Raw genomic sequence first — 14741 nt, 5'->3', positions numbered from 1 at the left:
CTTTTTTTTTTAACGTTGTCAGCAATTAGTTTATTTTTGTGTGCTCTAGTCTGTCTTATTGATCTGTGTGTCCATCCCTCTGCCAACAGCATGTTGTTTAGATTACTGTAGTTCTTAACATTGGATAGAATGAATCCTCCAGCTCTAGTTTTCTTTGTCAAAATGTTTAGCTATCCTCGAACCTGTGTGTGTGTGCATATATATCTATATATATCTATATATATATGTATAATGTGTCGTATATATATTAGAATGAACTTGCAGATGTTTACAAAACGTGGGGATATTTGTAAAGTTTTACAGAACATATAGAGAAATTTTGGGAAAATTAAAATTTTTGCTGTGTTATGCCTTTTAACCTATAAACATGATGTGTCTATTTATTTAGGTCTTCTTTGATTGGTTTCATTTGCATTATGAAAATTTTAGGATATAGGTCCAGTACATATTTTGCTAAATATATACCTAAATATTTTACTTCTCTGAAGTAATTATAAATATTATGTTTTAATTTTATTTTCTATATATTCATTCTTAGTATACAGAAATATAATTTTTGCTGATTTTTTTATCCCACCACTTTGTTTAACTGACTTAATTAGCTGGAGAAGTTATTTTGTAGGTTCCTTGGCATTTCTAATGTGTACAATTATGTCATGCATATACAATGACAATTTTATTACTTCTTTTCAGTCCAGTATTTTTCATTTATTTTTGTTGTCACATTCAGTGACTAAAATTTCCAGTGCTATGTAAGATAAGACTGGTAAGAATATTCCTGCTTGTATTCTTCTACATCTTATGAGGAAAGCATTTAGTCTTTTACCATTTAACTGGATGTTGTTGGAAGATTTTCATACATGAAATTTATATAAAATTTGTATGATTCACTTTTACCTTTAAGTTGCTGAGAGCTTTTATTCATGAACGTGTGTTGGATCTTGTCAAATATTTTTTCTGTATCAGTTACTATGTTCATATTACTTTTCATTTGGAGTTTGTGAGTATGGTGAAATCCATTAATTTATATTTCAGTACTGAACCAACCCTGTGTCTCTGAGCTTGATAATAATGTGTAAATCACTTTATGCATTTTAAGATTCAGTTTGGTAATCTTTTCTATTTTGAGTAGTCTTGTATCTAAATTCACAATAAATATTGTCTGTAGGGCTTTTTTATTTTTTTTCCCTTTACTGTCTTTTTTTTTTTTGGTTTGATATCAAGGTAATACTGGTCTTATAAAACAAGTAAGGAAATGTTCTCTTCTGTCTATTTTCTAGAAAACACTGTACTAGAGTGATACAAATTCTTTTTCCAATCTTTGGTAGGTTTTTTCCAGTGCAACTATCTGGTCCTGGAGATTTCATTTTGGAGAGCTTTTCAATTGTGAGTTAAGTTTTTATCGACAGTTCCACGACTATTCAGATCATGTATTTCATTTTGGTTGAGGACTTTTCTGGCAGTATATGACTAAGAAATTGCTCACTCCTTGGAAGCTGTTCAATTTATTAGTCCAAAGTCATGCCAGGTATTTACTTACACGATCCTTTTGATGGTCAGTAGCTACATTCCCTATTTAATTCTTGATATGGGTAATTTATGACTTTTTAAAATTTTTGTCTAAGTGAGTCATTTTAATTTAGCCTTATTCGAAAAATTTTCATCCCATTTTTATATTTGTAATGCTTAATATGTCAGGAAGAACTAACATTTTGAGATATTTTGAAATAATAATGACTTTTTAAAAATGTGTACGTTCCTTACTAAAAATATTAAACAATTCTGAACACCAGAGAGAAGTAAACAATCAGTCAGAAATCTTTCCACTAAAAATATCCCTTGACTTATAATATTCAAAATTCCTCTGATAGAGACAGATAAAAATATAAGATAATAACAAGTTGGATAAATAGACAGATATTTTTCTCTTACATGGATAGCACCATATATGCTATTTTAAAACTAAATTATATTTAATTTTAATAAAATTAAATGAAAAAAATAAGTTATACTGTATTAGTAGTAATTCCTAAACTTTAAAAAAATTTTCAACAGAAAGATAAAATTATAAAATACTTCTTTAAAAATAGAGAAAATTAATTGTAAAAAATTGTGATGAAATTAAAGATAAGAGTTTTTTCTCAATAATATGCTTTGATAAGGTCCATTAACTTCTTGCTGAGAGAATTACTGTAGTTGAACTCCTTCATAGTTTTCCTCTTTCCACTTCTTCAATTTAGTGAGAGAACAATGTTTACATAGTCAAACTTTATAATACTGTTGTTCTGCTCTAACTGCTAGATTTATTTAAAAGTAGATATGATAACCATTAAAATCACATTTGACTAGAGCTCCAGCATTCATGTGAGTAGAAGAAGCCATCCATTAGTTATGAGAATTCCACAGTGAAGTAGAATTTTGAGGACATTCATATCTGTTATATGTTTATTATGATTTTGAATAACTAACTGTTGCCTTGAAAACCTGAAACAGACAAAATAGGAAAAACAAACATACCTGGGTCACTCTTTCTCTTTGGCACTACCTGATATTGTGAAAAACTCTAAATAGAGCTTCATTTTTTTCCTTGTATGTAAATTGCTTTGTCTGCTTATATATACCCACTATTATTTGTTTCCCAAAGTTATATACTATGATCAGAATATATTTCAGGGTTAATTATTTTCTACCGATTTTTTCCCCTAAAACAATTGTAGAGTGTTTTTCCCCTTGCGTGTTTAACAGTCTTTATTTCAGGAAATTAACTTCTATATTGCTATTATATCTCTGATTAATTTTTTTTCTTCCATTTTATTTTTAAAGAGCAACAGTTGCAAAAAGTAGCATCCTGGTAAATATGTAGAAACTAGTTTTTAAAAAATTATATAGTTTTGTCAACTCTTGTGGTGTAAATATTTCAACAAATACTGATTTGAATGGTTTACTATGTCATGTTCCTGGAGAAGGAGTTAGGAAGAGGTATCTATATCCCATCAACTCTTGACAGATGGTGCATGCCCATTCAAGCACTACTAGGTATCCAGTTACTGGATCTCCTTTGATTGTTTTCCATATAATTTTCATATAACAGGTTTTATATTTTTGTTAGTAGCTCTGTACCTATCTATCTATCATTGTGCGTAGTCTTTGTCCTACTCTTCTATCTTTTTGGAAGCTTCATGACTTCCATATCCCACCCAACTCTGCTCTTTTGTCATTTATTTTGGTCTTACTGTTTCTTGTTTAAGTTCTTATTTTTAAGTTTTTGTTTGTTATTGTTGTTTGCTTGCTTTTGCAATTATAAGAAACTGCTCTACTACTGAGGTGCATCTCCAGCCCTCTTTTACTTTTTTTTCAAATTTATTTTGAGAAAGCGTCTTGGTAAGTTGCTTATACTGGTTTTAAACTTGTGATCTTTTTGCCTCAGTCTCCTGAGTATCTGAGATTATAAATGTGCCAAATTGTGTGACAAATTCTTACATTCTGTGATGCTTTTTGTAAAACATATACATTATCTTTAATTATGGTATAGATTATATTATCTTTAATTTCACTGAAAATATAGAAAAATATTTGTCTAAACTTTTCTCTGTTTCCTCAGGTAATTCTTCTTCTGATGGATGTTCTTCATCTGTTTTTGGAGAAGGGTAATGAAAATCAGCTGGGGCAGTCTGGACTTTCTAGTGTGTTATTTTAAATATTTCCCAAAAATCCACTAATTTCTCTACTCTTCAAACATACCTTTTTCACAACTTTTGATGTTAATAATGTTGGCTGAAATATTGACTAGTCAATAGTTCTATTTTATTGAAGATACTCTTCAATTCACCATTTGACAGTTATTTCCCCCCTCAAAATTACAAATTACAGAAATAGATTTTGACAGCAGATAATATCATGTTTTTAATGGTAGACAACACATGCAAGTTCAATGAAGTATAATTAAACACTTCATACACAAAATGTCTAAAGCTAGACTTATTCTCAAAATTGCTGATTACTGATTATTTTCTAAGTTTTAATTCTCCAGAGAAAAGAAAAAGTCTACCATCTGTTGAAAAAATAAAGTTTTTAATCCTTCTAACAAATCAGTAGAATACTATCTTTTGTGCTCAAAAGTGCTCTATCCAATAAATGTGTTAGGGTAGTGGACAAAGGAAGGTTTTTCCCAGATCTCCCTCAAAGGAAAGACTCATTACTTCAGCTGCTGGAACTCCTGCTAACAGAAGAGATAACTCCAGCTGTTATCTCTTTCAGGGACTGTCACAGCCTGAGCTTTCTGTCTCAATTCATACCTGTTCCAGTAGCAGCTCGCACTCAATGATTGGTTTGGAGGTATAAAGGACTTACTATCTCCTACTACTCAGGGCAATTCTAAGGTTTTCTTGGTCCTTGAACTCTCACGGGGGCATCCTAGACTATTATTTGTCTGCACCACAACTTGGCTTCTACTTCTGCCCATTCTTGTTTCTGGGATCTCCTACCCATAACGCTAGTCCTTTGTCAGTATTCTGCATACTAACCTCACAAGGAACAACCTAATATATAAAGCAAACCCTGAGAACTGTGTGTGATGGAGTATTTGCAGAAAAAATACTATTATTCACCCATAGTTTTCATTTTGCACAATTCCAAAATGAATTTGATGCAGCTAACAAAAATCACCTAATTTAACCAGTAGAAACAACCGCAAAACTTTTATGTATAACAGGAAGTCTATTGTGATTTCAAGTTCAATATTTCAAATCAAACTTTTAATTGATACCAGCCAGACACAAATGAACTACAGCTCAATAAAATATTTTCTGGCTTTTACATCTGTACGAGCAAAAACAGAATACAGGTAATCATGGTAGCAAAGGAGTTGGTGAATGGGGAGTTAGGGCTACGTGAGCATCTTTGAGAATAAAGACTGATTTATGGGATCGGACACCACTTGAACTAGCTCCTCAGGGCAATTTGGGGATACTAAGGATGCACAAAGGTGTGGCTTCTTCATTTCGAAGGCTGAAACCTCATGGGTGGTTTTGTGACTGCCTTCCTTTCCGTACCATGTGACCAGCAAATATTCTCAGCAATGCTGGAGTCTTCCAGCAATTGGGAGGGGAGAAGGCAACTGAGGCATTTCAGTTGAACCAGAAAAGAATCATTGCACGCTTCAACTGAAATATCACTCAAAAGCCTGGCATCTCTTGGTTGCAAAACGCCCTACACTGAATCTTAACTGGGCGAGCCCAGTCTTGTCATTACATGTGCAATGAACTGACTGATTTTCACTCTTTTTGTCCCTGCTCAGGGAAGTCAGGGGAACAGGCAAGACAGACTGGTTCAGACTTGAGTAGAACAGGTCAGCTGACAAGGCGTTTGGTAGCCCACGAGCAAAGCGAGCTCGAAGAGTTGCGAGAACCCATGTTCCCTAGTTACCAAATTCTAAATCCGAAAGTAGCGGGTCTGTGCAGTGTGTGCTGCCGGGAGCTTTCTCGCAGCTGTGCTTCAGCTACCTCAGGGACACCTTCACCTGAGTCACCACTGCCATCTGAACGCAGGCGGGGTCTCCGTGGACCCCAGAAACCATTGTTGAGCTGTTTGGTTAAAGGATGTGACCAGCGGTCACAGCTGGGAGTTTCCTCTGTCTTGCTCCTCCAGAGGGATCAGAGGACCAGCGATTAGTCAGTTGGCTTGCAGAAGCCCCGCCCCAGCTAAGGGATCAGAATCCGCATTTCAATCCAAGGCTCATTAAAGTGGAGAGGCTGGAGTTCAGGTGGTGGCGAATAGGCCCGCCTGCGGACCTGCCTCTCGGTCCTCCTGCTCCCATCTAAGCTAGCCTCTTAAGCAACTCTCAGCCTCGCAGCGTCCTGCACAAAATTTCGCCCGATAGTGTGGGGAGGGGCAAAGCTGCCCCTGGAGGAGGTCGGGAGGGAGACCGATCCGATTGGCTGCTCTGGCCAGCTCTGGGGATAGACACGCCCCCCGCTCCACCCTCCAGCAGCTGTAACCCGCCTCCAGCCGGCTGCCTCGAAAACCCGGAGAAGCTGTGCCGCTCCTGTACAGGGCTCCTGGGGAGCAGCCGGGCAGCTGGGCATGCTCAGTAGCGGGGGAGATTTGGGTGGAGAGTAGCAAGCTTTGGCTCTGCCCCACCTCCCGCGCTAGCCCCCGCCCCCTCACCCCTACCCAGCCGTAGTAGTTCCCCAGCTCGCCGGAGACCGGGAACATGGCGCTCGGAGCGATGTAGCGCGAGGAGAAGGGATGAGGCTCCGCCGCCTCACGGGCAGCCGGCAACCAGGTAGAAGGGTGCGTCCGGGGCTGCCTGGGTGGGTGCTGGCGCGAGGAGGGCAGTCCGCAGGGATGCGCACGACTGGTACCCGAGGCATCCTGCTTTGCCCGGAGAGGATGCGCAGGGGACCTCTGTGACAGCGCGATCGTGCATCTGCTAGGAGATGCCGAAGGCTAGGGACCCACTGCGATAGCCCCTTGATACGAGGACCGCCCACCCCCCCAAAAGCTACCATCCTGCCTGGGCTCCTACCGGTCAAATAAAGGATAGTTCTTTTCTGCTGGGCAGGAGGGCGTGGGAGAGGACCCCGATCCCAGCCCTGGGAGTGCGCTGGTACCCCGAAAGGCTGGCAAGCCCAGCTCCCGTTCTTTGTGTAGACAGCTCTGCACGCCTGGCCCGGGGGTGCCAAGTGCCTGCTTTTCCCGAGGAGTGTTGGAAATATTGATAAGGCAGGATTCCCATGTGGCTTTCTCTTTTTGGCAGGTGTGGACTGCAATTTGCAGTAGCCTAGCCTTGATGGGGCTGTTTTCCTTTGTTATTTGCTTCGATGTGTCTGTGCGTGTGGTGGGTTGTAATGGAGAGACAGAGAACTTCTGCTCGTGGGCACTGATGTGGGCAAAGCGTGGAAAAGAATACTGGTTCCAAAACTGTTGTCAAAATTGTATGCAATGTCAGCCTCCTGGAGGGTAAACTTGAAAAGTCTGGGGCTCATCCGTGCTCAGTTTGAAGGAGCGGGATCATCCCTGAAACCGTGTGTGTGTGTGTGTGTGTGTGTGTGTGTGTGTGTGTGTGGCTTTAAACATGGGAGGTGGATTAATTCACTAACTTATATCCTAATTAAGGGACTTTGAAGCATTGGAGTTATTTGAGGTGGTTATTTTAAAGAAAAACAGAGAGAGAGAGAGAGAGAGAGAGAGAGAGAGAGAGAGAGAGAGAGAGGAAGAGAGAGAGCAGGAGGGAAAGAGAGAGGGAAATTGGCACAAAACCAAAGGAAAATGTCATCATTAATAGTTGGTGACAGCTGAGAAGACTGAATATACTTTGGGGGAAATGGGAAATCCTGGCATTCCACAGCGTTCTACCAAGAAATAGCCACAGGGTCTTAGGTAATTCACAAAATCTCAGCATGTCCTTCTCCCTTCTGGGATTTAATGGTGGTGGAGACACTTTCTTTTACCTGAGTCCAGATGGACAAGACTCTTTCTACAGAAGCCTCTCCTGCACTGGAATTCTACAAACTTGGCGTTCAATAATAACAGCTGTGCCACCTTACATTTGTATGCCTGTTATATTTGGCAGCACAACCCACTGAGTTAAAGAGGAAAGGTAAATTTAGAACACACCTTTATTTTTTATTTTACTCTATAAAGGATGGGCCTCTGTCTGTGAACACGAAGTTTAGACATATTTTCCTCTGCACTTATACTATTTATTTTTATGGTCTTGTTAGGTGGCAAGGATGAGTCAGTATCATCAAAAAAATGGGAACTGCATAAGAAAAATGCATTTCAGTCTATTAAAGCCATAAATATCCAATCATATAATAATACCTTGACTCAGAATTCATCTGTGCAAGACAGAGGCTCTGCTAATGGAGCAATAGAAATTGATGGCAAGTTCAGTGGTAGGATTGGCCTTAGAATTAAAATTTTGTGTTCTTCTGTGGATGGGAAGAAACTCATTGTACTCAAACTTGTAACTTGTTATTTTATGAATAAATGTGAGCTTCAATTTCAGACGCTGAAAACTCAGCAGTGCCTGTCCTTCCCTTGCAGCTTGATGAAATGCTAGAGCTATTAGAGGAAGAGCTGAGTTTCAATTCTGACTCTTGCACGTTTAGCTTCATGAGCTCAGACAAGCTATTTAACTTCCCCTAACCTTAGTCTCTTCACCTGTAAAACAGATTTAGGAATATTAAGATCTACCAAAATTGATATTTGTGGGGAGTACTCATAACATAAACCACAAAGAAAATGATGGGGAACATTAAGAGAAGAAAGGAAATGTATGTTTATTGAACCCATATGATATGCTCCTTATAGAAATCAGGTTCAAACATGTGGATTCATTTAAGTCTTCCCAATTGTTTCAGTTTTCTAAGATTGCCATAACAAATTACCCAAAATTTGATGGCTTAAGCCAATCGAAATTTATTCCTGTACAGTTCTGGAGGCCAAAAGTCCAAAATCAAGCTGTGGCAGAGCCATGCTCCTTATGGAACCTCTAAAAGAGAATCCTTTTCTGCCACTTTCAGACTCTGGAAGCCTCAAGCCAGTATTCCTTGGTTGTGATAGCACAACTCCAAACTTTACCTCCATCTTCACATGATTTCTTGTCTCTGTGTCTGTGCTTGTGTCCAGATTCACTTCTTTGTATAAAAACACCCTTCATGTTGTATTTAGAACACACCCTAATTCAGTATGACTTCAGCTTACCTTGGTTACATCTCCAAAGACCCTGATTTCCAAATAAGGTTACATTTATGGTTTCTAATCCAACATGAATTTTGAGAAGACACTATTCAACCTAGTGTGCCAATATCTGCAATAATAACAATGTTAAAATTATGTCAATATTAGAACAAAAAGTAAAGATAGAATTGCAAGGGTTCAGAAAAGACAAATGGTTACTTAATCCAACTAACTTCGTTTGTGCTTTATTCTGACCTATGGTAGTGGTAGAGAAGGGCAGAGTTCACAATACTCGATTTATACATGCCACTTGTCTGGAAACCCAGACAATCAGGGGTTTGGGTTTTCTACAGGTATCCTAAATATATCCTGTCCCAAATGTTTGGTGATGTTGGCTTCTTCCCTTTATGCTACCTTACCATCACAACGCAAAACAAACAAAATAACAGCAGTAACAAAGATATCTTATCTACTTTATAGGGTTGTTTTTGGTATGAATGTTTGAACCCAGGACCTTTGTACTAAGCTATATCACCATTCAAGTTTTTATTTTTTTTATTTTGAGGCAGGGTTTCACTGAGTTGCCCATCCTGGGCCTCAACTTGAGATCTTCCTTCAGCCTCCTAGAATGTTGGGATTATAGGTGTGGAACACTACACCCAGCTCCATCCTAGTCTTCTGTTTTTGGTTTTGCTTTTCTTATCTTGGTTAATGGTATCCCTGTGCCCAGAGCTGTTTTAGCTAGAAGCCCAAAGATCATCTCTGACACCTTTATTCCATTTATTCTCCACACCCCAAAGCATCACACGGTTTTATAATTCTATCTTCTATATAGATCTTGATAGATTCTTCTTTCCATTCCCGCTATCACCATGATCAAATTCAAGTCATCATCATTTACCCAGACCATGAGTACATCTTCCTAACAAGACCCCTAGCTCTTTGGTTGGCTTTTCCAATCCTTCATCCCTAGCATGTCAGTTCTCCGCATAAAATTTCACCTATACACTGGGGCAATTTCCAGAGACTCACAGGGTCTCAGGAGTCTGACCTTAGGCATCTCTTTCTCTTGTCACTATCACAATGAGCTGATATCTACTTCCTCAAACATCCCAAATGCTTTTCCCTATATTTTTCCAACCCAACCTGTACTTATCTTTTGGACTTTCCTGACTTCTATTACTCTCTCATCTTCTCTTTTATTTTCTTCCATAGCATTTACCTCCTATTATTTCTCATTCATTTGGCTGCTAACTGTCAAAACTTTCCATGGTGGCAGTTTATTTTGTGTCCTGTAAGAACAAGATGTTCAACCAATATTTGGTGTGTGAGTGAAGGAATGAATAAACTGTATAGCATGTTTTGATGCTAATTTAACAATCTTACTTTTTAGAAGCTTTTTTTTTTTTTTTTGATCATAAAAAGGTCTATTTAGAATCTCATCCTGACTTCAAAAGGAGAGTATTCTTGGCTTTAACAAATCCATCTTCTAAGAATTGGTTATATTAGCAGTTAAAAATTAAGTCAAAATATTGTGCGGCAACTGGAGATTTATAAAATATATCAGCCAACAAATATTATGCATTTATATAATATCCATGCAATATATATATATATATATATATATATATATATATATATATATTTTGCATGGATATTATTTGCATATGCCAGATCCAAAGAAGACATTGATGAACTAGGCTTTTAAACTTCTGCACATCCATAATACATACAACATCAATACTACAATCATACTACATACAATGCTAAATGAATGATTTGGTCAGTTACTGAGCTTCTATTATGTGCCAGATCTTCTTCAGTCCTAATCATCACTATAGTTCCCTAACCTTTCCAATAACACATAACCCTACATTTATTAGGAGCATAGCAAATATTTAATACTCAGTAATTGGTAATTGCTATTAAATGGCCCTGATGTTTTTCAAAATAAGGCACTTAAAGAAATGGAATCTGCCCAGATATAGAAGAGAGGCATTTTTTTTTTTTCTGAATCTGTCTGGGTGAGTGCTATTCTGTTTTAAAAAATAATCTTGGTCAATGTCATTTGAGTCAAAGTAAAAGATAAACTGCTCTTTATAGAGCAACATATTTCTGATGGGTTTTTGTGAAAATTCTTAATTGTTTTATTATTTCATTTAATTTATTTAATCCAAAGGTAAAGTAACTTCATGTCTCATAGAAAGTCCTTTTGATAGTTTTGGATAGCAAGACTACATGCCTGGGTAAATTAATATAGTTTAATATAGAAACACATATAATATTTTGGATTCCTAGAATGGCTTCAACTTCATGTCCTTTTATTATTCTCATGAAAATTGATTTTTAAAAATAATAAAATTTGCTTAAGTAAAGATTTTCTTGTAAGTAACCAACAATTATAGAGTGTGCTTTGATTTTGTTTAAAAATGATGGGTATACTGTTGCAACAGCCAAAACCTAAAGTAACTATAGAGAGATTTCACTAAGGTGATTGGTTATAAAATACATATTCAAAAGTCAGTGGCTGCCTCAAATACCAGCACTTACCAACCAAAGCCTAGAATGGAGAATGATCCTATTTTTGAGACCACAAAAATGGTTACATTTGGAAAATAGGAAATATCCATAAAATAATTGAGTATATAAGAACCTCTGGAGAAAATCTTACTCAGAATGCATAAAACTAAGAAACAAACAAAAAAATGGAACCTTTCTGAGTAGAACAATGGATATTATGAAGTGATTATTTTTCACAGATCAATTATGTAGTTTTATTGCACTGGGATTTGGGAGAATTTGGCAAATGATTCCAACGTGTATTTGGAAGAATAATTATATGATAATAGGAAAGTTTTGTAAAAAAAAAAAAAGTGGTGAGAGGGGGTTGGGGGTAGTGGGGGTAGTGGGGCTAGTGGTGGGCAGTGAAGATGGGAAATGTGGAGGTTGAAGGGGGTCCTGGGCATAAGCAGGCTATGAGTACAGATAGGTCATTGGGATGGGGATGGGAAGGGTGGGGGGAGTGTTAGAGGAAGGGAGATATGAGGAGAAGGTGGTGATGATTTTGTCTAACTGAAATAAAAATTGATCACCAAACTATAATCATGGAAGTATAGTCCTGCTTTAGAATTGATAAATAGACTGGTGTAGATACAGGTTTACATAGTTTTTAGAAACAGAAATGTCATAGAACAAACATTATGAAACTCTGATGAATATTTGACAAAAATATCAAAGAAATTAGCTACACATATAAAAGACATTGAATCAAGAACCTCTGCTAACATGCCTCTCCAACATAAATTCTCAATAAACTGAAAAGTTTATATGTAGGTTGGAAAACAAAACTAGAAGAAAATATTCTAAATATAAAACCATGGAGAGAATTCCACAGCAAAATGTACATCTGAATGTTTTATATACAAAGAGATGTACATTTTAAAGTGGAATATAATCATGGGGAGCAAAGTGGCCCCAAAATGAAGATAGTTAATGTGATAATACTCTTGCTAATTAGTGAACATAGAAAATCTCCTGCTAATCAGTGAACATAGGAAAAATTGAATTTTCCAAATATTTAAATAAATAATTCAAAGGGAGGAATTAAGACTAATGGACATATTTAGTAAATGTTCTTAACATTAATTCCAGAAAGGTGATTTGAAGATGAGATGGTGGGGCTGGGGATTTAGCTCAGCGGCACAGCGCCCGCCTGACAAATGCAAGGTCGTGAGTTCGATTCCCTGTACTGGAAAAAAAAAGAAAATGAGATAGGATGTTTTAATGTATCAATGAGTACAAAATAAGTATAAAAAATGCTCAGTGCAAGGAAGGTTGCAATGAAAGGGATAGTCACACTCACTTGTCATGGGAAAGTCACATGATAAAATCTTCCTTGATAAGAGTTTGAAAAATATTTGTCAAAACTAAAGTTTAAATTATTTGACACATTTCTTTGTCTTCCTATTTTGTATTCATTTTAGCTTTTGTTAAGAATGTAGATTCCAGCATGACTGTGTATAAAAGATTATGTTTAATAATAAAAGTGTAAAACAATATACATAACCAAAAATTGAGACTGACTCCTAACACCTTAAATTCCCCAAATGATAGACTATTGGTACTAAGGTGATCATTTTGAAGATTATGTAGTGGCATGACCTGTATTATAATTTCAGGTGGAAATAACCAAGATGGACTACAGCATATATTGTGTCATTAATTTGTGTTTTGTGAAGTGGAAATATATAGTCATACAAAAAACTGACACAAAAACAAAAAGGAAATCTCTTGGTGGTAGAATATGGATGTTTTGTCCTTTTTTTTTCAAAATTTAGTCTTTGATAATATATTGTTTAATCATGAAAAAACGCTGTTTTACAAATATAGTGGTCATGTAGATTAAATTCTCTTTAGTTAGCTTTCCCATTGCTGCACACAATACTGACACAATGTACAGGAGGAAGAGTTAAATTTGGCTCACAGATTAGGGAAATTCAGCCATAGTTAGCTATTTCCTAGGCCAAAATGTCATGGCAAAAGGGCATGGCAGGGCAAGGCTGCTTAGTATATGGTAGCTGGAAAGCAGAAGAAAGGAACAGCCCCAGAGAGGAAGAGGCAGGCGACCATCTAGGACACAAGGCCATGCCTCCCTGACTCCCCAGATACACTCTAAGTGTGCTCTGCTAATCTGCTGGGCATTTCTTAATCTGATGAAATTCACATATCAGAATCAGTGGTCACCATCCATCCTTTGTTAACTTCATATCCAAATACATCTTCTTAAATCATAGTTAACCTCCAAATAGATGAAATAGAAAGTTCATAATCTCGGCTAACATGTTTTATATCCTCTATACAATGAGAAATGCAATAATCTCTTTCCAAAAGTCCCAACAACTCCAGCATTTTTCAAAAGTCTTAGTCCAAATTACTTCTGAGAACCTCAGGGCAACCTCTTAGCTATGAAAATTTGTAAAAATAAAAATAAATTACACAATCCTAAGGTACAATGGCAGAGGTAAATATTCCCATTCAAAAGAGAGTAGGGGAATAGAAAAGAATCTGTTCAAAGCGAAGTATCCTTTCCCTGGATTTCCCTTACCTGAGAATGAGTCCTTCCCTCCAAAGCCCTGCTGGCATAATAGGACTAAGCCCAGAGAGTGACTTTCTTTCTAACAGGTCACCATTGACTCCAGCACAAAAAAGTATCCACCATATGTATAGCACACATTCCCCATAGTGGGGAAATATATTTCACATCTTAGTGAACACTGTACCACAGGCCTTATGCCAGGCAAACTTCTGTACCACAGCAAATATTCCCCAGAGGAAGCAAAGGAGACATGGCTCGCATTCAGCCTTGTTTGCCTCCAAGTACTAGGGTAATAGACAATTTTATTTGGCATTTGTTTGGTTTGATTTGGTTTTGGCTGTTTAGCACCCATCGCATCTCTCTTGCTTCTTTCACTGGAAAAGTTATAGTGAGACTAGCCTCTCTGAAGCCCAACGGAGTGGGCTACCTATGACAAGAATCCTACAAGTATAATATCAGAGTTTGTGGCCAAACTCTGATTCAGTGTTTCTTGGTTGGAGCACTTTTCTCAAATTTCTGACACAGGTCTTTAGACCCAGAGCTGATGAAGTTCTTGTCTGCTTCAAACTTGGGTTTGGATATATTTTTTGGGGGGATTTTTTTCTTTCCTCCATTCCTGGAAGTTTTTTTTTTCACCACCTGATGTCCTTCTAGTAAATTTCTTTTACTCAAGTTAGGCAGTTTCTTTCATTTTCATGTAAACTAAGCATAATTGCTGATAGATTTGGCAAAGTCCCTGACATAGCACATAATCAATGAATGCATGTTATATAAATTAATAATTATGACCTTGTTATGGTCTAGATCTGAAATATCTCCCCAAAGTCTCATGTATTGAGAAGTGGAGTTTTGAAAGGTGATTAGATTATGGGACACTACAGTCACCAGTGGAAATAGATTGGGCACCAGCACAAGTCTAGGCTTTTTTTTTTTTTTTTTTTTCTGGAATTATCTTATGCTT

The 14741-nt window shown here is 37.1% G+C and overlaps 1 protein-coding gene across 1 annotated transcript in view; it reads left to right on the top strand.

The window, feature by feature from the left end:
• Positions 1-6046: 6046 nt before the first annotated feature.
• Positions 6047-14741, top strand: part of Pak7 (p21 protein (Cdc42/Rac)-activated kinase 7) — a gene marked incomplete in the record, with an annotated part of 316361 nt that continues 307666 nt past the window's right edge. The window contains 1 exon segment of the mRNA XM_013512104.1: positions 6047-6291.

Source organism: Chinchilla lanigera, unplaced genomic scaffold (genome assembly GCF_000276665.1).
Source record: "Chinchilla lanigera isolate Chin_1 unplaced genomic scaffold, ChiLan1.0 scaffold00014, whole genome shotgun sequence".
Lineage (NCBI taxonomy): Eukaryota > Metazoa > Chordata > Mammalia > Rodentia > Chinchillidae > Chinchilla > Chinchilla lanigera.
This window is presented reverse-complemented; position numbering and strand designations above follow the sequence as displayed.